The sequence below is a fragment of the Rana temporaria genome, chromosome 7 (assembly GCF_905171775.1).
Source record: "Rana temporaria chromosome 7, aRanTem1.1, whole genome shotgun sequence".
NCBI classification, from domain to species: Eukaryota; Metazoa; Chordata; class Amphibia; order Anura; family Ranidae; genus Rana; species Rana temporaria.
This window is the reverse complement of record NC_053495.1, coordinates 131341939-131368160: the sequence shown is the minus strand read 5'-3', so window position 1 is coordinate 131368160 and position 26222 is coordinate 131341939. Positions and strand designations below refer to the sequence as shown.

The window sequence follows — 26222 nt, the reverse complement described above, 5'->3', positions numbered from 1 at the left end:
TTTAAGTCAGAGTAACCTATGGCAGCCTACACATTTCTCAAAGTGCAATTTTATTTTAAGATATAGGGGTTGTACCAATGAAGGACATGGTCCCCTGGGCATAGCCATAGCAAGACATTTAACTAAGCAAAACAAGTATTCTTTTTTTTATGTGACTTTTAGGGTGACATTGAAAAAAACAACAACTATCCTTTGAAATACATGTTTGAGCTACATGATTTCATAAGGTGCTCCAATAAAAAGTTCTTCTGTTCTGCTATTCCTGCTTCACAGAGCTGCATGCATTGCTCTGTGCCAAGTGTCACTCACCAGATTCTGTTGACTTTGTGCTTTTCAGCAACAGTCTCCCAGGCTTGTGGATATGCCGCTCCTGGGTCTTTGTAGTCCCACCCTTGCTTGTGCTTGCTTCAGCAATGCGTATACTAAAATTGGAAGGATGCAGAGATGATTAGCATGGCCCCTGCGCAAGGATGACACGTAAGTTCAAGAAGCATTCCAAATTTAAAGAGAAAATTGACATCATGCATTCAGCACTGTGAAGCAGGAATAGCAACCCATAAGCACTTTCTATTGTAGCAGCTTATAAGGTCATATTTTGGAGCACTTTAAGCACAACGACACTTTGCAAGAGAGATATATAATTATATTTTACTTTTTTTGTGTGTGTGTTTCAATTGTTTTGCGGATTTTTTGTACAAAGTATTTTTAATTTTTTTGACCATTCAAGGTATCTATTGTGTTTGTCCCCTGTTCCCTGATATAGGGAACAACGATTACCAACATCACATGTCCAGCCCCGCCCCCCTACAGTTAAAAACACACATGAGGTCACACTTAACCCCTACAGCGCCCCCTAGTGGTTAACTCCTTCACTGCCATTGTCATTTTCACAGTGCATTTTTATAGCACTTTTCACAGTGAAAATGACAATGGTCCCAAAAATGTGTCAAAATTGTCCGATATGTCCGCTATAATGTCGCAGTCATGAAAAAACCGCTAATCACCGCCATTAGTAGTAAAAAAAAATTATGAATTAAAATGCCATAAAACTATCCCCTATTTTGTAAACGCTATAAATTTTGCGCAAACCAATCGATAAACGCATATTGAATTTTTTTTAACAGAAATAGGTAGAAGAATAGGTATCGGCCTAAACTGTGGAAATTTTTTTTTTTATATCTTTTTTGGGATATTTATTATAGCAAAAAGTAAAAAATATTGAATTTTTTTCAAAATTGTCGCTCTATTTTTGTTTATAGTGCAAAAAATAAAAACCGCAGAGGTGATCAAATACCACCAAAAGAAAGCTCTATTTGTGGGGAAAAAAGACGCCAATTTTGTTTGGGAGCCACGTTGCACGACCGTGCAATTGTCAGTCCTTAACCTGCATAATGGTCTGGGTCTTAAGTGGTTAAAGTGACAGCGCTGTGGTTAAGCTAACATTTGTTTCTAAGCCTATATGTGCTACAAAGTGATACCCTGTTACAGGAAATGGTAAAGTCAATATTCTACTGGCAGGATCAACAGGTAAGTAAACCATGTGGATAGAAGGAGAAGGAGGCTATATTTGGACTTTGATGGTACCATATATTAACTGGTATTGAGCAGTCAAGGTTAAAGAGATTAAAAAAAAAAAATATTACAAACATATATATAAAATATTCATAGAATAAAAAAAGTCATGACAATTGAAAAAAATGACATCCTATTATCAAAAAATAAAACATAGATACCATCCATATATTGGTGGCTCTACATGTTTTGCAGGTTTATATTAGTTGCTTCTTCAAGAGCTTTCTATGATCAGATGGTATAGAGAAATGATTGTCATGTAACTATGAAAATGGAGAAAACATGTACATATTATTCATAATATACATTATATACATTTTGTGAGTACAAATCCACCCTTCACATGTCTTACCAGGGGGTACCAAAAAGCCGGGGGCCCGGAAAGGAGGTGACCGACCCCGAAGGACACGGGAGCCCTTAATGGACACACATACCAGCTAGGTCACCTCCTTTCTGGGTCCCTGGTATTTTCTATACCATCTGATCATGGAAAGCTCCTGAAGAAGCTGCTAATATAAACCAGCGAAACATGCAGAGCAACCAATACATTGATAGTATCTATGTTCTGTTTTGTGATGATCGGATGTAAAACAACTTTTTTATTCTATGAATATGTTATTATATATATTTTTGTAATAAAAAATATTTTTAATCTCTTTAACCACTTAAACCCTGGACCATTTTGTTGCTAAATAACCGGACCACTTTTTGTGATTTGGCACTGAAACGCTTTTTACTGACAATTGCGTGGTCGTGCGAAATGGCTCCCAAACAAAATTTATGTTCTTTTTTTTCACACAAATAGAGCTTTCTTTTGGTGGTATTTGATCACCTCTGCAGTTTTTATTTTTTGCGCTATTAACAAAAATAGAGCGATTTTTTTTTTACATTTTGCGATCATAAATATCCCCCAAAAAGATATAAAAACTTTTTTTTTCCTCAGTTTAGGCTGATACGTATTCTTCTACATATTTTTGGCAAAAGCGTTTATTGATCGGTTTGCGCAAAAGTTATAGCGTCTACAAAATAGGGGATAGTTTTATAGGATTTTTATTAATATTTTTTTTTTTTACTAGTAATGGTGGGGAATTTTGCAATTTTTATCATGACTGTGACATTATGGCAGACACATCGGACACTTTTGACACATTTTTGGGACCATTGTAATTTTTACAGCGATCAGTGCTATACAAATGCACTGGTTACTGTGAAAATGACACTGGCAGTGAAGGGGTTAACCACTAGATGTATGAGTTATATGTTCCCTAAGGCGTGATTCTAACTGTAGGGGGCGTGACTTGCTGTGACACGTCACTGATCATGTTCCCGATGACAGGGAACACGATCAGTGACAGTGTCAGCTAGGCAGAACGGGGAGATGTTGTGCTTACACTAACATCTCCCCCCTCTATGTCTCCATTAGACGATCGCAGGTGTGCCTGTGGTAATTGAGTCCGCGGGACCCGGAGATCAACCACTTCTTAAAGGGGACGTACAGCGTGCGGCGGGCGGGCGGCAAGCGGTTAACCTGCTCATTACTAGTTTATATATAGTACCATCAAAGTCCAAATATAGCCTCTTTCTCCTTCTATCCACATTTTGATGGGACGAAGGTACCACATTTAAACTCTTCTATACCTACTGTATAACACTTCTATACAGGTGAGTAAACTATGTTTTTGAGCAGGGGTGCCCAACCAGTGGCCCGGGGGCCACATGTAGCCCACGGAGCCCTCTGATGTTGCCCGCAACCTCCTGCTCTGGGATGGCTTTTTGGCAAGCCCAGATCGTCGATCCGTCATTCCAGAGCATCAGTGTTGTGAATGAAGCCGATGGTAGAGTAAGCAAGCAGTTGCAGAGCAGAGCCGCATAAGCTGATGCTTTTTGTATAGCACCAGCTCCTGTCACAGGCAGAGTGATACCAAATATGGGCATATCTATTCTGCAGTGGTTACTGGGCTGCTTTCAAACTGATCTGCAGGTGCACCGCCTACCTCCAATCCGATCAGTTATATAAACCAGAAGGGGATCCATCCCCTTCCACCTGGGTGGATCGGATCGAAGGGCCCATAGAGTAGAGTGGACTGTGTTTGTGTCTGCTCTTCATATGAAGAGTGGACACAGACCTGTCATCCGCCCGCTCCACTCATTGTGGCCCGCGACCGGTTACCAAGTCACTTAAGTGGCCCTCGCTCTTCAAAGGTTGGGCATCCCTGTTTTTGAGGGAGACTTCAAAGCCAAGAACGTCTGTGTTAATGATAGCAATAGACCGTATCATGTTTGTAATTTTTTCCCCCATAGTTACAATTTAAAGTGGTTTAATTTTTTAATTTTTTTTTACCTCAATGCATTCTCTGCATTAAGGTAAAAAATACCCCAACCACATCCCTAAACACTTACCCGACTCATGTCACTGCTCCAGCGCTGTCTCTGCTGCAATACCAGTCCTCTCACTTCCTGCTCTCACAGGAGACAATAAAAGCAGCAGGATCTGTCAAACTCCTCAGGGGAGGGGGCGGGGGTGGCTTACTGGCTCTGTATGTGTCAATGGAAGCACACAGCCCTGTTCAGGAGAACACATGCACTGGTGCCTCCTTAGCACCTGGCTTGTTGAGGAGCACCCTAAGGAGGAAGGAATGAACAGCACCCAGGGGGGGACTGCCAAAGAAGGGCACAGAGCACGTAAATATGACATATTTTTTATTTTATAATCAAAACTTTATTGAGTTTTCGAAAAGTACTAAAGTGAAAAGGGGCGCACAAGACATTAGTCACAAAAAAAAAAAACAGTACTATATAACATACCACCAAAATGCTTGAGTATATTGAAAAAGATTTTGCAACGTTTAGCAGGTGGGTGATACTTTTCTTATATAATATAATGGAGGAGGTGGCACCAGTGCCGGGACAAGGTCATCCGGTGCCCAGGGCTAAGATGAAAAACTGTGCCCCCCCCCGCTGTGAAAAGCTACAGCGCCTACAGATGATGGTCTCTATACTAATGCATCAGTGACAGTGCATTAACCCCCTTCCTGCTGCATATTACCATATCCATTGCTAATTAAGCAAACTCCCCTCAGCAGGGGACTACATTACACAGCACCCTGCACCCCTTACACCCCTTTACATTACAAAACCCCTTGCACCTCTGGACTCCTTTACATTACACAGCACCCTAAAGCCTTTGGGTTCACACTGGTGTCCTGGAGTTTGTTCCGGTGCTGGGGTATAAGCAGTTTTTCTGCATTTTATCCCCATTTTTAGCTGCAGTCCCACAGACTTCTATTAGCTTGTATAATTTTACTGTGTTTTCTGAAAGCTCACCAAAGACGCAGTAAGGAGGACATTTGGTGCACTTTTTTAGAAAATTTAGCAAAAATGTGTAATCTAATAGAAGTCTGTGGGACTGTAGTGAAAATTGAGGTAAATGCAGGAAAACTGCTTATACCCCAGCATTGCAACTGAACCGCAGTGCATCAGTGTGATCCCACTTCAGGAATCAGCGCAATTCTAGTGCGGATTCCTGCATTGCTTGTCGCCAGTGTTGTAAGTAACAGCGTTAAGGGGGTAACTAGTAATCTACCTGATTACTATTACCCCATCGGCAACGCTGTTGCCATTATATTGGCAGCGTTACCGAGTTACATTGAGCGCACGCGGGAGGGACAGTCCGGGCAGACTCTGACTGAGGGGCGTGACACGTCACTGTCACTCTGTCAGGGCGGGATGGAGCTGGCCTGTGATTGGGTCACAGGCCAGCTCCGGGTCATGTGTCGTCGACGTCATGACGCTGGCGCATGCACGCGCCTGAAGTCTCCCGCCCCCAGCAGTGTAGTGTGACGGGTCGGGAGGGAGTGAGTCTGGCTCACCTCCTCACCGTCACCTCAGCCGCCGACATCTGCCGACATCTCCCCCGGCTCCACTCCACCACCAACGGTCCGGACTCCGGGGACACTCACCGCGCCAGCAGACCAGCAGTGCACCGACCGACCGACCGTGGACCGTGGCCCTGCACAGGTGAGGAGCCGAGGCGAGCGGCATTGGATTGGGAGTGGGGTGGGCAGGGGGGACAGAGCACAAGTAATTAGGGTGAGGGTGTGCTGCCTCAGGCCTGGTACGTAGCTCCTTGAGGATCACTTGTACCAGTCCCAGTGCACACTGAATCTATATTGTACAGTATTGCTGCCTGGGCAGGTGGAGTGTGATGATGATATTAATAATTGTACACAGTATTGCATTTGCTGGGCCTGCCATATACTGTACTGTACACTTTACTGTATAACTGCACTACAAAATTCCTTTACAAATAATGCATATTTTAAAATGTTATTACTAATAACATTTTAAAATATGCATTATTTGTAAAGGAATTTTGTAGTGCAGTTATACAGTATATGGCAGGCCCATCAAATGCAATACTGCAGCAATGTCACTCACACTGCACACTGAATCTATATTGTACAGTATTGCTGCCTGGGCAGGTGGAGTGTGATGATGATATTAATAATTGTACACAGTACAAAATGTTCTAAAATACTGTATATAGTGTTTTTATTCTTCAATCAGTTAATATACACATCTTTGATATTAAAGATGTAATAGAACCTAATTGCATTGTAGAATATAAAAAAAAAAATCTCAGTTACTTTTCCGAGTAACTAGTTACTTTGCCAATAAAGTAACTGAGTCACTAACTCAATTACTTTTTCGGACAAGTAACTTGTAATTGTAACTAATTACTTTTTTAAGGGAAGATGAACAACACTGCTTGTCGCTTTTCGGCGGTTCATGCTGCCCTTTGCAAACTGTTATGGGTGTCAATGTAAAAATTAATGACACCCCCAGATCGGTTTGCAGATCGCAGTGAGAACTGTGAAATGGTGCTGGAATCGTATTGCATAGGTGTGAACACCCGTATGATCCGATTCCAGTGCAGACCAAAAAAAAGGGTCTTGCACCGTTTTGGTGCAAATGCGATTTCAGCCATACAGTTTGTATGGCTAAATTTGCATAGCACAGACATTGCTTGTGATCTGCACAGCAATGCGGTGCGAATCACATGCAATATCTATGATCACACTAGTGAAAACCCTGACTAAAGTAACATGATGGGCCAACTATTAGCATGGGCTGGTTAAAACAAAAATCTTTGGATAGAGTTAATGAAAGACTCTGCTGGAGGACAACAGAGGAAAGAGGAGCAGTGAAAGATTTGGGAGAGAGAGGGCAGGGTCTGGACACAGTGACAATGCTGATAACTTACTTTCTCAGATGCTCACACTAGTTCAGTCGGCGGCTTCTGTATCTGTTGGCTACTTGTTTAAATGTTCCCGCCTACAGATTCCTTTCAGACGCAGCACACGGGCTGACAGACACAGGAACAGAGGGGAGGGGGAGGGAGGAGGCAAAGCCAATGCATCCTCTTCAATGTCTGTGGAAGGGGGGAGTTGTACTCGCTGGGCTGTTAGGACACACATCATTGCTCTCCCTGCGCTGTCAGCATGATGATGTCACAATGCCGCTGCACTGCCAAGCTCTCACTGTTTCATACAGGGGAGAATGGGGGAGCTGCCTCCCAGTTAGTACACCACTGACTGCGCCCCTCTTCCTCCAGTAAATGGTCCCACCCAGGGCATCCTCCCTTCTGCCCACCCCTTGTACCGGCCCTGGGTGGCACCATGAAACAAAATGTGTATAGGGGTACTTTCTATAGGTCTGAGAGGCGTTTTCTTAATCCATGGGGTAATTGAATCCCAAAAGGCTCAATGTTTAGGGCAAGTTCACCATATATGGAGAAATGTGCCTCATTGGTCTCAACCCCTCCAACATTGGGCATCAGCAGTTGAAAACATATGGGCAAAGTGGAAAGGTTTTTTTTTACCACCTGGAAAGAAATTTGTAAGATGACTTATGTATACAGGTACACATGGAGGAAGCATGGGTCAGTTTAATGATTCTCTGAATCTGAGGGGGGTAAAATCCAATCCAAGTTCCCTCTACCAATCTATGATCTAGTATCGAATTGACACAGAGTGAGTACTCAGAACACGTTTATACATGTGGGAGAGTAGGTGCCTAGAGTCTGTTTAACACACATAGACTCAACTGTGGAGAGTTTATCTAGCATTCTCAACTTGGGAGTCAGTTTGCCTAAGAAGTCCTATAGTTGCCGGTATCTCCATGTTGCTAGGGGAAAGTTCCCATTGTAGCATAACAAGGGGTAAAAATTTAACCAGGGAAGCAAATGTTGCACAGGCTGTGTTGCTGTTAGTCCGCCAAGAGTGGAAAAACCCATTATCCTCATCCAGTGGGAACCATGGGAATCCTCCTAGGGGTGTTAATGGGAAGTCTTGGCGGCGTACTAGCCCAATACATTCTATCTCTCCCAGACTGTCAAGGTGTTCTAAGTTAGAGGGGACGTCTGAAAGTCCTCTAGAGCGTAACGAATATGAATTTATCCAAAGTTATGAATTATCCGCAATAATGAATGCTGTATCTAAACAAATGGAATGTAACAAATTTAAAAAAATAATAATAAAACCTTTCAATAATTATAATTTATTATTGGTTCCATTCCATTTGTTTAGATGTGGCATTCGTTATTTTGGATAATTCGTAACTTCGGATAAATTCGTATTCTGATTCTTCACTAACAGTCAAATTTGAAAGGAAATTCCAGGTCCTATAATTTAACAGTTAGTTATTTTCAGTTAGTTAGTTCCTTATTATTTAGAATTTTGGATTTTTGTTCTTTCGAATTTTTGGATTTTTTTTATTTCAGATTTTCAAATTTTCAAATTTTCAAAGTTATGAATTTACAAATTTTCAAATTTATGAATTTTCGAATTAATTTTTTTTAAAATTTACGAATTGTAATCATAACAAATGACAAAAAAAAACAAATTAAACAAAAATGAAAACAAATGAATTTTTCAGCAGTGCACATGTCTATCAGCAACACACCCCCCAAAGGTCTATCCCAAGTGATTAGACCAGGTGGCAGGAAGTGTTTCAGATATATACTACCTCCCTGGCTTACACTGCCAAGCTCAGAATGAAGGGGATTAACTAAGCTGTTAAATTTTCATAACATAAACTATTACTCCTGAAGCACGGCTCAGCAGCATCTGGCAGAGAAAATACTACCTTGTGATTAGGATCACTTGCCAAAAGAAACAACTGGGCTGGCTAAAGCCGATTGCTAACTACAAATTACACAATAATGTAAAAAGGAAATTTTAGTAAAATTACCATAGCCCAACAATGTGAAGATACCATAGGATAAATCCCCCTTGCACAATACCTTTCAAGGTTATGGACATCGTACATAGTTTTCCAGTTGGTTTCACATGTCTTATACTACTAATCTCGCAAAAGGTTAAAATCATAAAAGAAAAAAAAAAACGATTTTACTGTCACTCTTATGAGTTTGAACAAGAGCTTGTACATCATCTGCCTGAGCTATCTTTTACACTACCACTTGACACTCCTTAGAGATCAGAGTGTTTGTTTTTTTCCAGAACACTATTGTCAAGTCATATTTTTGTTAAAGACATCATTAAGGTTTGTCTAAATTGCATCGGGTGCACAGAGTCTACACTTCTGACAGTTGGAAGGTCTCCAGGGCTGACTGCCTAGTAGCTGTACTAACAACCTTTATGAAAGCCATTGCTGTCTTCTGGGTAAACGAATGATATCCCAGAACTACACTGATTTCTGGATCCTTAACCATATCAAGCACAGCACACTTATTTGTAGAATCTGTTATTTGCTTTTTGTGTTTCCTTTTACTCTTGTTAGTTGAATTGTTAATAAGTATTGTTTTAAATCTACCAATTCCTAGTCAATATTAACCCATTACAAGGGCACCATTGTAGGAAGCATCTATTTGTTGTATTTGAATATTTAAAAGCACTGGAATTCTATTACATCCTAGCACACAAACATATTAACAATAATATTGGGCAACTTTTCCTTTTGTTGAAAGAGCTTTATCGGTGCTACAATGGCAGCAGGTTGAACTGAACATTCACTGGTGGTCTTAGCTTTACCTAGCATTCATACTAATCTGATTCTGAACAAATATGAATGATGTACCTTTTTATAAGGCTTCCCATTTTAACACAAACCAATTTAACACCAAAATATTTTATATGTGTTTAACCACTTCCCGACCCCCGCATGTACATATACGTCCACAATATGGCACGTACAGGCACATGGGCGTACACGTACGTCCTCGCCTATTAGCGGGTGGGGGGTCCGATCGGGACCCCCCCCCGCTACATGCGGAGGTCGGGTCCGCTCGGGGAGCGATCCGGGACCACGGCGCGGCTATTTGTTTATAGCCGCTCCGTCGCGATCGCTCCCCGGAGCTGAAGAACGAGGAGAGCCGTGTGTAAACACGGCTTCCCCGTCCTTCACTATGGCGGCGCATCGATCGCGTCATTCCCTTTATAGGGAAGACACGATCGATGACGTCATTCCTACAGCCACACCCCCAAACAGTTGTAAACACATACTAGGTGCACCCTAACTCCTACAGCGCCACCTGTGGTTAATTTCCAAACTGCAACTGTCATTTTCACAATAAAGAATGCAATTTAAATGCATTTTTTGCTGTGAAAATGACAATGGTCCCAAAAATGTGTCAAAATTGTCCGAAGTGTCCGCCATAATGTCGCAGTCACGAAAAAAATTGCTGATCGCCGCCATTAGTAGTAAAAAAAAAATAAAAAATAAAAATGCAATAAAACTATCCCCTATTTTGTAAACACTATAAATTTTGCGCAAACCAATCGATAAACGCTTATTGCGATTTTTTTTACTAAAAATAGGTAGAAGAATACGTATCGGCCTAAACTGAGGAAAAAAAATGTTTTTATATATGTTTTTGGGGGATATTTATTACAGCAAAAAGTAAAAAATATTGCTTTTTTTTCAAAATTGTCGCTCTATTTTTGTTTATAGCGCAAAAACTAAAAACCGCAGATGTGATCAAATACCACCAAAAGAAAGCTCTATTTGTGGGGAAAAAAGGACGCCAATTTTGTTTGGGAGCCACGTCGCACGACCGTGCAATTGTCTGTTAAAGCGACGCAGTCCCGAACTGTAAAAACACCTTGGGTCTTTAGGCTGCATATTGGTCCGGGGCTTAAGTGGTTAATTATGATACTCACAAACAAGAGGAAATGCTTGCCCCTCTAGCTTGAAAGTAGGTTTGTTTAATTAGGTGAGACAAATAAGGACTGGTATTTCATGAGTTCGACCCGAACCCAAGCTGTTTGCAGTTCACGAAACATACAAACTACAAAAGGCCAGATTTATCTGTCTCGGCTGCACGAACCTCCAGTTGCTGCAGATGGAAGTCATTCATTTTAGGGATTGTTTACACTTGTGCAGATACCTGCATTTTTCAGCACCAGAAAATTATAGGTCTATGCAAGGGTACACAGAAATAATTGTTTTTGTATGTGCTCTGTTCACACTTGAATGCAGCCTTTAAGTGAACTGTGCTGCAATGCAGAATCCTGCAACATGTCAGCATTTTTTTATCCTGCCCTGAAGATCACCTGCAGCAGTTAATTTCTGCATTTCTACACACTAAAGCTAAGCTGTTATTATTTAATGTACTTTATTTATGCTGCATGAGCAGCAACTTGTAGTTTATACAGTGTTATTATCTATGCCTGTGACAGCACTGATTGGTTGAGAGTCACATAAAGTATTGCCTACACGTTGCACATATGCATCAATGGGCGGCTGAGTTTTTTGTGCTGAGAGTGCACTTGTTAAGCTCTCCCTGCACAGGGACCAAGCTGTCACACAGCTCCTAATCTCTAGTAATAGTCAGGAGTTGGCAGGTACAGTTCCTGATAATGTGCAGGGCTGCCATCAGGGGGGTGCAGGCAATAGACCTGTAAAGGGCCTGAATGTCCCAAGGGGCAGGGCCCTTTACAGCTTAATGAATGGAACTGTTAGCACAGCAGGAAGTTGCTGGCTGCGACTGCCTGCAATCGTGACACATACACAAGCTGCCACCTGATTCCTCCTCCCTGTGTTCCTCCCCCTCCCAATGGTGATCCTGCACTTGCTCTGCTTCCTTCACTGCTGCTGCTAGGTTACTAGTATTGTAAATGATTGGGTGGGACGGGACTCGGGAGGGGGTGTGGTCAGTCTTGCTCAGGTGCATGTATTGTAGATGTGTGCAGTGGCATTCTTCTGTGCTGTAGATTGGAGTGGACCAGTGAAAATGGATGAGGATGATTTTGGGTGGGGATAAGAGTTACATTGTGGAGAGGCTCTTCACAATGTAACTCTCATCCCCACCCAGAATCATCCTCGTCCATTTTCACAATGTAACTCTCAGTGGCAGCCCGTCCATTATGGGCGCCACCCCCCCATCCATGCACCAGGCCCCTAATCTACATACAGGGTGCCGGACGCATGGATTCAATGGTGTATTTTGATGCACTAATAGGCTTCAAAATAGGGTAGGCTCATGGCACAGAGCACTGAGCCAAAAGCCCACCCATTTGTGTGACAATAGCGAATGAATATTCGCTATTGTAACACTCATTCTCCTCCCGAGATGCAGATAATTCTGGGTGGGTATGGGCATACATTGGGATAAGAGTGTTAAAATAAAAGTAGGTTCACCAAAAGAATCGTTGGATTGCCAGTGGGCGGGCCCTGGGGAATGCTAGTGATCAGGCCCGTGGGCCCCAGGCCTAAAGGAGTGTAAGGGGCCCCAACATTTCTGATGGCTGCCTGATCATGTGACTATCACAGTGGTCCTATTAATTGGGCAGAATATTTAAGGTAAATTGCAACAGTTTGCTTTAAGAAAATGTATGACTGTAGATTTTAACTGCAGATACAAGGTCAATAAATATACTGTATGAACACATGTTTTTGGTAACTAGGTACTGGCCTGTGCTTCTCCAGGATAAGGGAGCTCTATCCTTGGCTCCCATGGCAAGTGTAGATATTCTCTCATGATCATAAAAGGAATTTAGAGGACAGACTTTTTTAAAGTGTGAGGTGAAACAGTGGATCAAACTTTAGATCCATCTATGGGCAGGCTGGTTGTACTGAGATTGCTCTATCAAACAAATTCAGTACAAACCAGCTTGTCAGGTTTGTTCATATGATCATTGCCACTGGCTATAGCTGGCAGCAGTGATCACTGTATTTTAATGGTGGGGAACCCTCCAGAATACATTAGCACACCTGGAGGGATTCCCGTGGTTGAAGGAAAGAACATTGCATAATGTATGGCCAACCTTAATGTTCTTAAGGGCCATGTCATACTCCCTTACAAGCTTTTTGTAATAAATAAAAGAGTACTAGTTAAACACAGTTTAACGCAGAATTAAAACAACTTTAAAAGTTGTTTAAGTCAAATATAAATTCCAGAATATAATTTTAAAATAGTAATATATTCAGCCATCTGAAAAAAATGGGTAGTTAAGTTCTACAAATAGCTATATCTTTCTATAGTAAATCCTACATGTACATACAGTATGCTAGGTATGTTAAAATATTAATTTAAAATAAATAATGTTACAAAGGGAAGATACATAATGCACACTATCTGATCACAGTGGATACAGTACACTTCTAATGTTAGCATGGTTCTCTGATTTCTGAAAATGGAGCTATCACCTACAGGTCTACACAATTTTTCCTTGACAATGGTTATTATTTTGTATAAAAGTGAGCCACTCTGGATCACAACTGTAACAGAATAAAATAACAACCATAGGACCCAGAACACAGATTATTAGTTTCTCATCTTCTGCTGAGACAATTGCATATGCAACTGTCAGAGATCTGTCAAAGGGGAACACACCATCCATTACTTGCTGAGGTGAAAGAGCTGGCTAAATTTGATCTAATCCATGTGATGATTGGGAAACTGAGCCAAGCGAGTTTCATCTAAAAAACACAGTTATCTGAGAAAGAAAATCAGGCCAAATATGTTGTTTACTTCATGTTATGAAGGTACAGTGGCGGCATCAATCAATCCATTTTCCTCCCTAGATAATAATGCATCTATAGTTGTATTTGTCACATATTACTGTCAAGGGTTAAAGGCCCAGTTTATAAACTTGTTCAACTATAAGGTAGCTACATTTTTGGTTTAAGAAAGGTAGATCAATGAATTAGTAGAGAACAAATGCTGTACAAATACAATGCACACCTTTAAAAACCTTGTGGGTGTTCAATCACCTAGAAATATGCAATGTAAAAATGAGCAAGTTTGAGGCAATATGGGTTCATTAACAGTTAAACCAGCTGAGCTGGGAAAAGACAAAGATTCAGCGTCCTGTCCACAGAAAGCCAAGTAAACAAGACATATATAAGGCTGTATATTTGAAAGTCAAGCCAGAGCCAAAGATCTGGAACTGAAGAACAGCCAGTAGTACCGTACATTTTTTTTTACAGATGTCAGGTAATTTGATAGTGTTGTTGGAATTCACTGCATTCTATGAGGGTTTTAATTATACTGTACCGCAAGCCAATACAACTCCATTACCAGCTTGTTGTGCAACTGGGCTTCGAAAAACATGCACTACACTGAAATATTTCTAATAAAAATTAGTGAAGACAAGTGTAAGGATAGGATAGCACTTTTGAAGTGTACTGCAACATATTACCTTTCATTGCAATGTGTTTTGTTAGAAAAAAGGGTCAGTGTTTAACGTATAATGCATGTTAACATGCATGTATTAACTTGTCACACAGGTGTAATCCATGCCTGACTGTGTGTGTAGCGCTTATCCCTGGAAGGAGCTGCTGAATTTGTTTATGTCCTCTTGCTCTGCCAGCGATGTACCTGAACCCAACAAACACAGACACACATGTAGCAGAAGAATGTGCTTTATTAAAGCGGAGTTCCGCCCCCCCCAAAAAAATAAAATAAAAGTCAGTAGCTACAAATACTGCAGCTGCTGACTTTTTTAATATATGGACAGTTACCTGTTCAGGACACCCGCAATGTCAGCACCCAAAGCCGATCTGTCCCTCGGGTGGAGGCACCGCCACCTTAGGTAAGGGAATCAGGAAGTAAAGCCTTGTGGCTTTACTTCCTAGTTCCTAATGAGAATGCGTGAGTCGCGCTGCATGATCTCGCTTGTCCCTGCTGTCTTCTGGGACCTGCATGTCTCCCAGAAGACAGCTGGGGGACTGAGGGGCCGGACATGGCGTAGATCGCAGCGGATACAGCAGCGATCTATGCCCAGAAGTGGAAGCAAACACCTGGATACACAGGTATCTGCCCCCCGAAAGGTGACACCGGAAGGTGGGGGGATCTGAAAAGCGGAAAAATTAAATTTTTGGGTGGAACTCCACTTTAAACAGGCAAACGCCCTTTAAGGGATGTTGTGTTATACAAGTTAAGTATAGATAAACATTAGAACAATAATAAATGTGAACACAAGCTATTCTCATAACAGAGTAAATGTTGGCACAATATGCAAGTGGCCACAATGAAGGACAGCCTGCCTATTAATCAAAATACCCTGCTTAAACCACTTGCCAGTGGAATATAAACTACTTAGCCCTGCCAGTGTTGGGACCTTTTATCTCATGGTGGAATGTGTTTTGTCCAATGTGAGCATTTATAATACGTCTTGAGTGATTGACCACTGATACAATAGTGAATAAAACCAAGTTGTATCCTATTACCAGTAAAATCAAAATAAAACTATGCTTCTTTAACCAGGTGAAAAATTGAGAAAACAAATTGGTATAATTTATAATGGGGAAAAGCCTCCTCAACATGTGGTCATATAATCTTGTTGCCTAGAGCAGGGCGAAAGTTTCAGACTGACAAAAAGTTTGACTGTTCGAACACTCGAATTTGCAGGGCACTTCAGAGTGCATTCTAGGGCCCTAACTGGATGAAGCAATGCACTTGACCGCTGGTCAGATGCAAGGCTTTGCCCAATCAGAGCACAAAGCGCTGTCAGAGCCCTGGATGGAAAAAATAATGATGACTTTGCCCAATCATGGCTCAGTGCTCATAGTCCCACCCATACTATAAAAGGTTACTTCCCACATGAAGCTTGTGCAACGTGTTATTGGAGTAGCGATAGGTAGAGCAGGGCTAAGTTTACTACTAGCGAGTTAGTGTGTTAATTTTTAGTGACTCTGAGTAGAGAGTGTTAGTGTAGTGTGTAAGCATGGTGTAGTGTTAGTATAGTGTGTCAGTTGGGGATGAGGCCTAACACTTCCTAATTCAGTTCATGGCAGAACATGCGAATAGACTGAAGGTTTGTGCGAACATTCGACCACTGAAAAATCAAAAGTGCTAATTTTAAAGGCTAATATGCAAGTTATTGTCATAAAAAGTGTTTGGGGACCCGGGTCCTGCCCCAGGGGATATGTATCAATGCAAAGAAAGTTTTAACAATGTCAGTTTTTTCGGAAGCAGTGATTTTCATAAAGCTTAAAGTGAAAAAATAAAAGTGAAATATTCCTTTAAAAAACTGCTTGTGGCTGTAATGTAGTGTTGGGTCCCGGCAATATAGATGAAAATTATTGAGAAAAAAAAAGGCATGGGTACCCCCCCCCCCCCCCCCCCAGCCCATTACCAGGCCCTTTGGGTCTTGTATGGATATTAAGGGGAACCTTGCATCCAAATTAAAAAAAGACAAGTTGTGGGGCCCCCAAACCCTATATACTCTGAACAACAGTATACAAGTGGTCCCCGGGTTACAAACAAGATAGGGACTGTAGGTTTGTTCTTAAGTTGAATCTGTTTGTAATTTGGAACAGGTGCATTTTTTAAGTGTAGCTCCAGACAAAAAATCTATTTTTAAGTTTTTTTGGATAACATAGGGAAGGGTTATCACCCCTGTAACATTTGTTTTGCTATCTGTGCCCCTGTTCAGAAGATTTCACCTTACTTTCTGTCCCAATGACAATTGAATTTAGAAAATTTGGTGTTTTTAGGGAAACAAGGATTGGTGATAAAGCATCAGTGGAGACTTCTTTTTCCCATATTAACCCTTACAGGAGAGAATTTCCCTTCCTAGGGGTAGATTTCCTCTCACTTCCTGTTGACTCCCTCCATTTGTAAGTTGGAGTCATTTGTAAGTCGGATGTTAGAAAGTAGGGGGCCGTCTGTATTTACGATATGGCCTGCCCTATATACGCATGCCCAGAACCAATGTTAAAATCAACCAACAATAGCAGAAGTTAACCAAAGGGTGGCGATAAAGAGCAGAAAAGACACGTGATGTTGGGAAAGTTTTAGAAAAGTTTGCAGAAAAGTCAGAGCGTGTGTATGCTATGGGTGTGACTGGACAAATCACTTCGGAAAAAAATCCAAGGGAAAGTTTGTCGGATGTCCGACCGTGTGTACGAGGCTTTATGCTGCATACACACGACCATTTTTCATGACGAGAAAAATTACATTTTTTAAATTGGTCATTGTCATTTTCACAGCGAAAAGTGCTATAAAAATGCACTGATTACTGTGAAAATGTCAATGGCAGTGAAGGGGTTAACCACTAGGTGGCACTAAGGGGTTAAGTGTGCCCTAAGGGAGTGATTCTTACTGTATGGGGTGTGGCTGTAGGCGTGACATCACTGATCGTCGTTCCCTATATCAGGGAACAGACAATCAGTGTCACTGCCACAGTGAAGAACGGGGAATGTGTGTTTACATACACCTCTCCCCGTTATTCAGCTCCTGTGACCGATCGCGGGACACCGGTGGCAATCGGGTCCACGGGTCCGACGGGCGCGGTCACAGAGCTTTAGACCGGATCGCGCGCGCGACCCACAGCTGGGCTCTTAAAGGCAATGTACAGGTACGTGCCTGTGCCCAGCCGTGCCATTCTGCCGACGTAAATGTGCGGTGGTCCTTAAGTGGTTAAATGCACTGCAGCTCACTGAGTCACCTGCCTGCCTGAAGTATATTAGAAAAAAGTATACCAGGAACGGCCTGCAGTCAGATCTAGCTACACTGGATATATATATATATATATACTAAATACACTGCAGCTATGAATAACACAATAGGGAAGGAGAGGGGAACATGGATTAGACGTGGAAACCTCAAAAAATTTAAAGCAATATGGGAGCACTGGTTACGCAAAATAGGTCGCTCACTTTAATTAACCCCTTAACGCCCGCCGCACGACTATTTACGTCCGCAAAATGGCACGGACAGGCAGAAGGGCGTATATATACGTCCTTGCCTTCTAGCGGGTGGGGGGTCCGATCGTGACCCCCCCCCCCCGCTGCGTGCGGCGGGCGGATTCCCACGGGGAGCGATCCGGAACGACGGCGTGGCTATTTGTTTATAGCCACTCTGTCGCGATCGCTCCCCGGAGCTGAAGAACGGGGAGAGCCGTATGTAAACACAGCTTCCCTGTGCTTCACTGTGGCGGCGTATTGATCGAGTGATCCTTTTTATAGGGAGACTCGATCGATGACATCAGTCCTACAGCCACACCCCCCGAAAGTTGTAAACACACACTAGGTGAACCCTAACTCCTACATCAGCCCCTGTGGTTAACTCCCAAACTGCAACTGTCATTTTCACAATAAACAAAGCAATTTAAATGCATTTTTTGCTGTGAAAATGACAATGGTCCCAAAAATTTGTCAAAATTGTCCGAAGTGTCCGCCATAATGTCGCAGTCACAAAAAAAATCGCTGATCGCCGCCAATAGTAGTAAAAAAAAAATAATTAATAAAAATGCAAAAAAACGATCCCCTATTTTGTAAACGCTATAAATTTTGCGCAAACCAATCGATAAACACTTATTGCGATTTTTTTTTACCAAAAATAGGTAGAAGAATACGTATCGGCCTAAACTGAGGAAAAAAATGTTTTTATATATGTTTTTGGGGGATATTTATTATAGCAAAAAGTAAAAAATATTGCATTTTTTTCAAAATTGTCGTTCTATTTTTGTTTATAGCGCAAAAAATTAAAACCGCCGAGGTGATCAAATACCACCAAAAGAAAGCTCTATTTGTGGGGAAAAAGGATGCCAATTTTTTTTGGGAGCCACGTCGCACGACAGCGCAATTGTCTGTTAAAGCGACGCAGTGCCGAATTGTAAAAACGCCTTTGGGCATTTAGCAGCATATTGGTCTGGGGCTTAAGTGGTTAAGGAAAATTTGTAAAGAACAAATTAAGAAAGAAATATGGATAAAACGTGTAAGCACTTTAGAAGTAAGATAGGAGGGAGGTGGGGGGGTGGGTTCGGAACGGGATCAATGGATATTTTTAGTCTATGTAATTAACTTTTTGTATGCACATAAAATGTATGGACTGTAAAATACGGATATGTAACTTTTTATATTTGAATGGAAATAATAAAAAAAAGTATTGAAGTAAAAAGGGAAAAAAAAAAGGAGAAAAAAAAAATACACTGCAGCTAAGTGAATAACCTGCCTGCCTGCTCAATCTAAATGACACTCTCTCGGTCCACACCAGCAACACACTACACAGGGCAGACGTGCAGGCAGCCTTATACAGTGTGGGGTGTGGACTTAGTCCCCTATAGCCATAATTGGCCAAAGACACCCTGCCTTTGCCCAATTATTGCTCTCTTTGCTGACGGCGCTGGGATTGGCCAAAGCATGCGGGTCATAGTGCATGCTTTGGCCAATCGTCATACAGCAATACACTGCTCGAATTTGGCGCAAACATCCCATAATGTTCGTTTTTCGATGAACGGTCAAACAGCCAATGTTTGAGTTGAACTCATGTTCGACCCGAACATAAAGATCATCCCTAGTTTCAGTATAATGTAGTCCAGTGTTTTAACACAGCATTACATGACATTTAGTCATCGTCTTTCCTCTCTGCTTCTCCACGCTCATTGGAGCACTGAGCTGTGGAGGGGTGGTGAGAAGCTGTCTGCCATCAATCAAGGCAGCTGGCGGATCCCAATTTGGAAGTTGTGATAACGCACTGCCTCAACTGATGGCAGTGACATCAGCGGAGAGCGGACTTCAGACTGCTCTCCGCTGAAAATGGGTCACAGGAGTGCAAAACAAATTGCACTCCTGTGACCCATAGGAGAAGTCCGGCCTAAAAAGCTCAGGCTGGACTTCTGCTTTAAGCATGTACCTCATTTGTGATTCTTTTGCCACAGGCAATCTCTCTGTACTATGATATTTAAGGACATCAACATATGTATGGTGTTTTCTCCTCCTGCAGCACTGCAACAGTGGCACAGAACATAGCATGCTACGCTCCCTCTCGTTTGGTAGCATAGCAGCTCGTGGCTTTGACATGGCACACCACAGAAAATTTTGCAGCTCTCTGCTATCTCTTGGGAGATATTTCAATCTCCCAGGACTGTCACTCCTGGCAGCTCCTGCATCTTCTTACCCACACTCCCAGCAAACAACAGCAGCATACCCAAGCCCAGTATATAGGCTCTTGGCAAATCTCAACACAGTTCTCTGCCCTGTGCTGGGAAACACAGAGAACTTCTTAATACACATCTTCTGCCAGCCCTGTTCCATGGCCTCATTTAATCTCTGACTGAGTAGTGGATGGGACAATCTCCTAACCACAGCAGGGGCCAATCACAGCCCACCTGCCTTACTGTCAAGGCAAGCTTGCTCCTATGCTATAATAACAGCCAAATAATGTTTTCCTCTGCTCCTTTCTTTCCCTTGCACTGTAATAGCCATATCATTCATAAAGGGAGCAACTAGCTGTGGTAGGGAGAAATGGTCTGTCAGGGGGTCAGGACTACAACTAAATTTGCGAAGAAAGAACGTAATTATGTAAGGTATGATAGCCATGACAAATTGTTTACAAACTTTCTTGATGTAAATCAATTTATAGCGTTGTTGTTGTTACGAAAACTGAATGCTACTGTTGGGGCAGTGGTGTAAAAGTTCCTAGTTAAGTTGAAAGGGTTTTGTTTTGCCAATTCAGGAAAAACGTGTGCTTTGTGAAAGATTACCTTTACAAAAATGCTAACTAGTGTTTTGTTTGTTTATTGGAAAGAAGGTTAGTTTGTGACATTGATTCCGTAATTCACACCTAAGAATTTGAGATTTTGGTATAAATGAAACATCTATGTTCTGTCCTCATAAATAAATTCTATTGCACGTCATCTTGAAAGACCAAACATATTTTCTAATTAAATAGAATATTTCTGATTATTGTCTTTATTTATTCATGATCATTGAACTCCTTGAGGTTATTCATAAAATATGATTTTGTAAAAACATAAAAAACTGCTCTGAATATGTAATATATAAGTATTAGAAAAACCAACATAAAAGTCCAGTAGAATATACCAAAGAGCCATTTGTTTGTACTTCAAAAATGCTAATTGCACATCTGAAATCCTTAGTGCTCCATACAACAAATCCTTCCCTTCATGGAAACAATCCTCAGTAAACAGTAATTGACACCAAGTACTTACATATTCAGTACCTTAGAAATGCCATCATTATGCAAAATATGTTTGTGGTGAATACATCATGGCAGGATGAAATTATAAAGTCCCTGAATTGGCCAACTGCTATTTATTACCGTCTGTTTTTAGAATCATGTTCCCTGCAATCATTTGGTGCATTTTAACTCTGGTGTGTGCTATAGGTTACTATTGAGTTCAGTTTCCAGTCAGTGTAGGAGCACATTCCTATATTGCACAAAGCACATGCCTTATGTTAAGGACTTGAGCTTTCTGAGATCCATCTTGTAGTTGAATCTGACATTTACCCAAATAAACAGTATGTAAAAGAACCTTAAGGTTACTGCTGTTAAAGTATCTTGTCACTGCATAATAGGTATTGCTTTATAGGTAGAGTCAACTTTGGGCTACAACAGTGATGTTTTATTTTCATATTTTCCACCTCTACTCCTACCCAGCTTAGTGTTTCAGTTATCCTTCTACAACAGCAGTGCTTCTTTATGGTCTTATTTCTCCTGGTATGTTGTCTGTAATATAAGATACGCTAAAATCAAGCTGTGAGGTGTCCCTTTAATCCATAAATAATATGACAACCAGTAAAATTTCAAGTTTAGATATCTTATCATTGGAGTTCTTGGGAAACCTTAAAAAAACATCAGGTGGTTTACCTCCCAGAAGATGAAATTTTACTTTAAGTGGACTTAACCCCCTAACATTTTTTACACTTTCCAGTACATGCAATTTCTTGATTAAATTCCTTAGCATGACAATGAATATGAAGTAAACAATCATGGTATTTTTATAAAAAGTTACCTCAAGAACAATATTTTTTACAGTATACATAATGCCAGATTAGATGGACTGGTTAGGTTTCCCTGACAATTTCACTTCTATGTCAGTATAGGTGTGAGGATGGTCCTGACTAACACTGGTATCCAATTATTTCTTGAAACTGGGAAGAGCATTGCTGTGCTTGGTTTTCAACAACTGGCCAAATTGGCATCCTGTAGTGCAGTCTTATGTTCATATCACCAGGCTCTTTTCATTCTCTAGAAAAAAAAGAAGGCGAATATGTTTTCCTATAGAAATGTTGCAATAATATAATGTAATATACTCTGAGCTGAATTGGGAGAGGATTGATATATGTTTATTTCTCAATCAATTTGACATATTCTTAATATCTTACTTATAAAGTTAGTTTACATTGCTTGCTTGGTTTAAAAATATATTTATAAAAATTTAGTCGTGCTGATTGTCTTCAATATAATTTTATAAAAAAGTAGTCCATGTACTATTTCTACATGTTGTAATCCAGAAGCTTAATTAGTGAATTACCATAACACAGACCCAAAACTGAAATCATGGATTATTAGGAGACTTGAATTTCTTAAATTCTAAAGGCTTATAAATTCAACTCTATAGATTATTATGGAAACACGGTCAAGCTGGAGCACCTCAGTTTACTCATAAAGATTGTTCACTTTGCAAGGGAATTTATTCCCAAGCCTAGTGAATGAGGTAAAGGTCTGCTGACTTCCGTCATCCACTCATGTGCTAAACAATGTCTTTTTTTTAGTTTTTTTTTATTATTTAGCTACTCATATTTGGGTATTGTTTGTAGAGTAATGTTTTACCACAGTCACTAAGTTATGTAGATAATTCCCATGCAGACTGCAATTTTCCTTGCAAAGTGAACATCCTATTCACCTTTGTAAATCAACTCCCATTATGTAAGGTGATTAAAATCACTATACTGATGAGTAACAAAAATAAGATATATGACTACCCAGCTTTCAGTAGTTCAAATGTCAATTTTCTAAAAATATTTTTAACTCCAAAACTGGCTATTTCTTATGAATGTCATGAACAGGACATAAAATATATACAAACCCCAGAACAAACGGTTAATGAATTGCAGTTTACAAGTACTTACCAGTACCAGAAAGTATTAAAAAATACACATTACTCCTACCAGAAATACAGTGTCCTTAACTGACATCTCAAACAATGTTATCAGTTTCATGTTCTCCCCCGTAATGTAATGGAAATAAGGAGAGGGGAAGTGTTGTAGTTCAAATCAGAAAGGACTGCTTCTACATACATACAGTACAATGATAAAGCACCGTCCTCTTAGAACATACTAGGACCTTTAGGCTTGGTTCAAACCATTGCGAATTGAATGTGATATCCCCACATCCAATTCGCAATAGCAGGAGATTTTAACTGGCTCTGTATGGAGCCGGTTCACATATTGCACTTTTGCACTAAAGCACTGTGCATCTTTTGGTCCATTTCAGGTCCAAATTCATCCCAAAATTCAAGCTGAAATCAGACCTGAAATAGTGAACCAGGATGCACCGGACCATTGCTGTGAGACGGATGTTGTGATGGTGTGAACACAGCCTAAAGCATTCTTCTTTTGGTTAGATATGTGTACATGCCAGTTAGGCCGGATTTTTCATTCTGCAATTGCATTTAAAATCTGGCAAAAGCCAGTTCTCTTTCAATCTACCAATAACTTTGTATGTGAATAGAAGTAAAAGTAAACTGAAAGTAGTATGCACATGTACACCTCGAGCTGTTGTAATTTAAAAAAAAAAATGTGATTTCAAATTCCTTTAAAATTGTATTGACAACAGAAAATTATAGTCAATGTATTTCATTCAGTAGTGGTATAGTTCTGGAGCAATATCAATATGAAGTGCATTTTCTCCAAGATACCTTTGTTTCCAGCCTTTACCTTCTATATTGCCAGATATATAATCTTGAAATAAAGCATCTGATTGAAATTCTTAGCACTTGCTTCCCTAACCCTCATCTTACTTGTCTTTCTTTGCCTAGCCCTTCTGGGTTACAAAGGATTGTCCTGAGGAGCTTAGCTTTGACATTTAAGGTGACCTCTGAGATCCATTCAATGTTACTTTGCTGGTTTGTCAAAACAGTAACTTAAAAAGTTATTAAATGAATAAAGACTGATTTCTACTCTCATTCATATTTTCTCAAACTTGAGATTTGCCAGGCGTGTTTATAGTGATCGAAAAGGAACATCAGTTTCACAAATAACATTATTTGTTTGCTATCCAGTGAGTGAAGGGTAGACGTAATGTAGTAAGATGCCTACTTCTAGCTGTATTATTATACCCTGTCCAAAAACAACTTGATAAATGTACAATTTTAGACAATATCTAATTTTGCCGCTTGCACTTCTTTGTGATTGCTTGACCCACGTGGTTTGCAGATTATGCTTACCGCCGACACTTCTCATTAAAATGGCCACAGTTCATCAGTTTCGGTAGCTTGGAACAAACTTGGAATGAATTATTATGCAACAAAAAATGCTGCTGTCAAGCAGAACAAAAGACAAGCAAACTAGAGCTTTGGCTTAATGAGGCTAAGTGAGTGTCTACCCTGCATCACAGTGACTTGACGGCCTTTGAGAACAGATCTCTTTCTCCACAGGCCAAAACCTTTAGACTGTTATTTTGTGTTTATTCACCTTGAGGCTAATATACATTTTAATATGCTCCACATAGAGCCAAAAAAAAAAAACCATTAGATTAGAATGTGTGCAGATCCTGTTAAATTAACAGCAATGGAACATGCCAGTATATTGAGTTTTTTTTTTTCATATTTAATTATAGTGCACTATAGTACATTTAGCTAGCATAAACTGTACAATTATTATGTTCCATTTTTGATATCTTTTCCTATTAACTGTGCACATTTTACCTCCCTTGTGTCAGGGAAAGAAATTTGTGTATCATCATTGTCAAGGTTATTCCATTAGGTTATGGAGGATTTAATCGAAGTGTGTCTTTGAACGGGATGATGAATATAGATTATTAATTTTGGAATTGCAATGTTGGTAGGAAATAATACACATAAACACTATATGATCTTCAGTGAGCTTTGCTTGGTTTGTATATTATTAGTTATTAAAGGAAATCTATGCATTTGTTTTGTGGAATTTTCTATTCAAATATGTTTTCTTGCAATGTGATATACAGCTACATATATAATAAACAAGTAAAAGATAAATATATACCAAATTATATAAAAAAATAAATGATGAATAGTAGAGATGTCATTAACTAACTATAATTTGTAGTAGGAGTCACACCTTTTACAATATTACTTAGACCCCTTTCACACTGGGGCGGTTTGCAGGCGCTATTGCGCTAAAAAAAGCGTCTGCAAACTGACCTGAAACAGCGGCTGCTGTTTCTCCAGTGTGAAAGCCCGAGGGCTTTCACACTGGAGTGGTGCGCTAGCAGGATCGTTCCAAAAGTCCTGCTAGCCGCATCTTTGGAGCGGTGAAGGAGTGGTGTGTTTACCGCTCCTTCCTATTGAAAGCAATGGGAAACCGCGGCTATACCGCCGGCAATGCGCCTCTGCAGAGGCGCATTGCCGGCAGTATTTACCCTTTTTTTGGCCGCCATCGAAGGGTAAAACTGCACCACTAGCGAACGAATACCACCGCGATTCTGACAGGAAAGCGCTGTTAAAAATATTGGCGCTTTAACCACCGCACCTCCAGCCCAAGTGTGAAATGGGCCTTATTATGAAAGGTAAGAAAAATAATGTAACACATTTGCAAAGTTTGCAGTTAACAATAAAATATGATATTATAAAATGTATATGGCAGAACATATAACTATTAGTAATTATATTGCATATCATATATAAGGGGCATGCAAGACTATTCATTGTGTGGCATAACTAGTGCTGTTATTAACAAGTTTTACAAGTTAAAAACACATTTTTTTTGCTAGAAAATTACTTAGAACCCCCAAACATTATACATTTTTTCCTAACACCCTAGAGACTAAATTGGGGGTCATTGCAATACTTTTTGTCACACTGTATTTGCGCAGAGGTCTTACAAGCGCACTTTTTGAAAGAAGAAAAAAAATTAAATAAAAAAATAAGACAACAGTAAAGTTAGAACAATTATTTTTATATTGTGAAAGATAATGTTATGATGAGTAAATTGATACCCATCATGTCATGCTTCAAAATTGCATCTGCTTGTGGAATGGCGTCAAACTTTTACCCTTAAAAATCTCCATAGGCGATGTTTAAAAAATTCTACAGGTTGCATGTTTTGAGTTACAGAGGAGGTCCAGGGCTAGAATTATTGCTCTTTCTCCAACGATCGCGACGATACCTCACATATATGGTTTGAACACCATATTCATATGCGGGCGCTGCTCCCCGCTCGCTCCTGACTCCCGCACG

General features: G+C 40.4%; 1 protein-coding gene and 1 non-coding gene across 2 annotated transcripts in view; both read left to right on the top strand.

The window, feature by feature from the left end:
* The window catches only part of DPYD (dihydropyrimidine dehydrogenase), a 1498502-nt gene that overhangs the window by 1382306 nt on the left and 89974 nt on the right, over positions 1 to 26222 (top strand). The gene's annotated exons all lie outside the window — the stretch shown is intronic.
* LOC120946343 lies at positions 401 to 505 on the top strand. Its single transcript, XR_005750678.1, has one exon. It is a non-coding gene; the product is annotated as a U6 spliceosomal RNA (small nuclear RNA).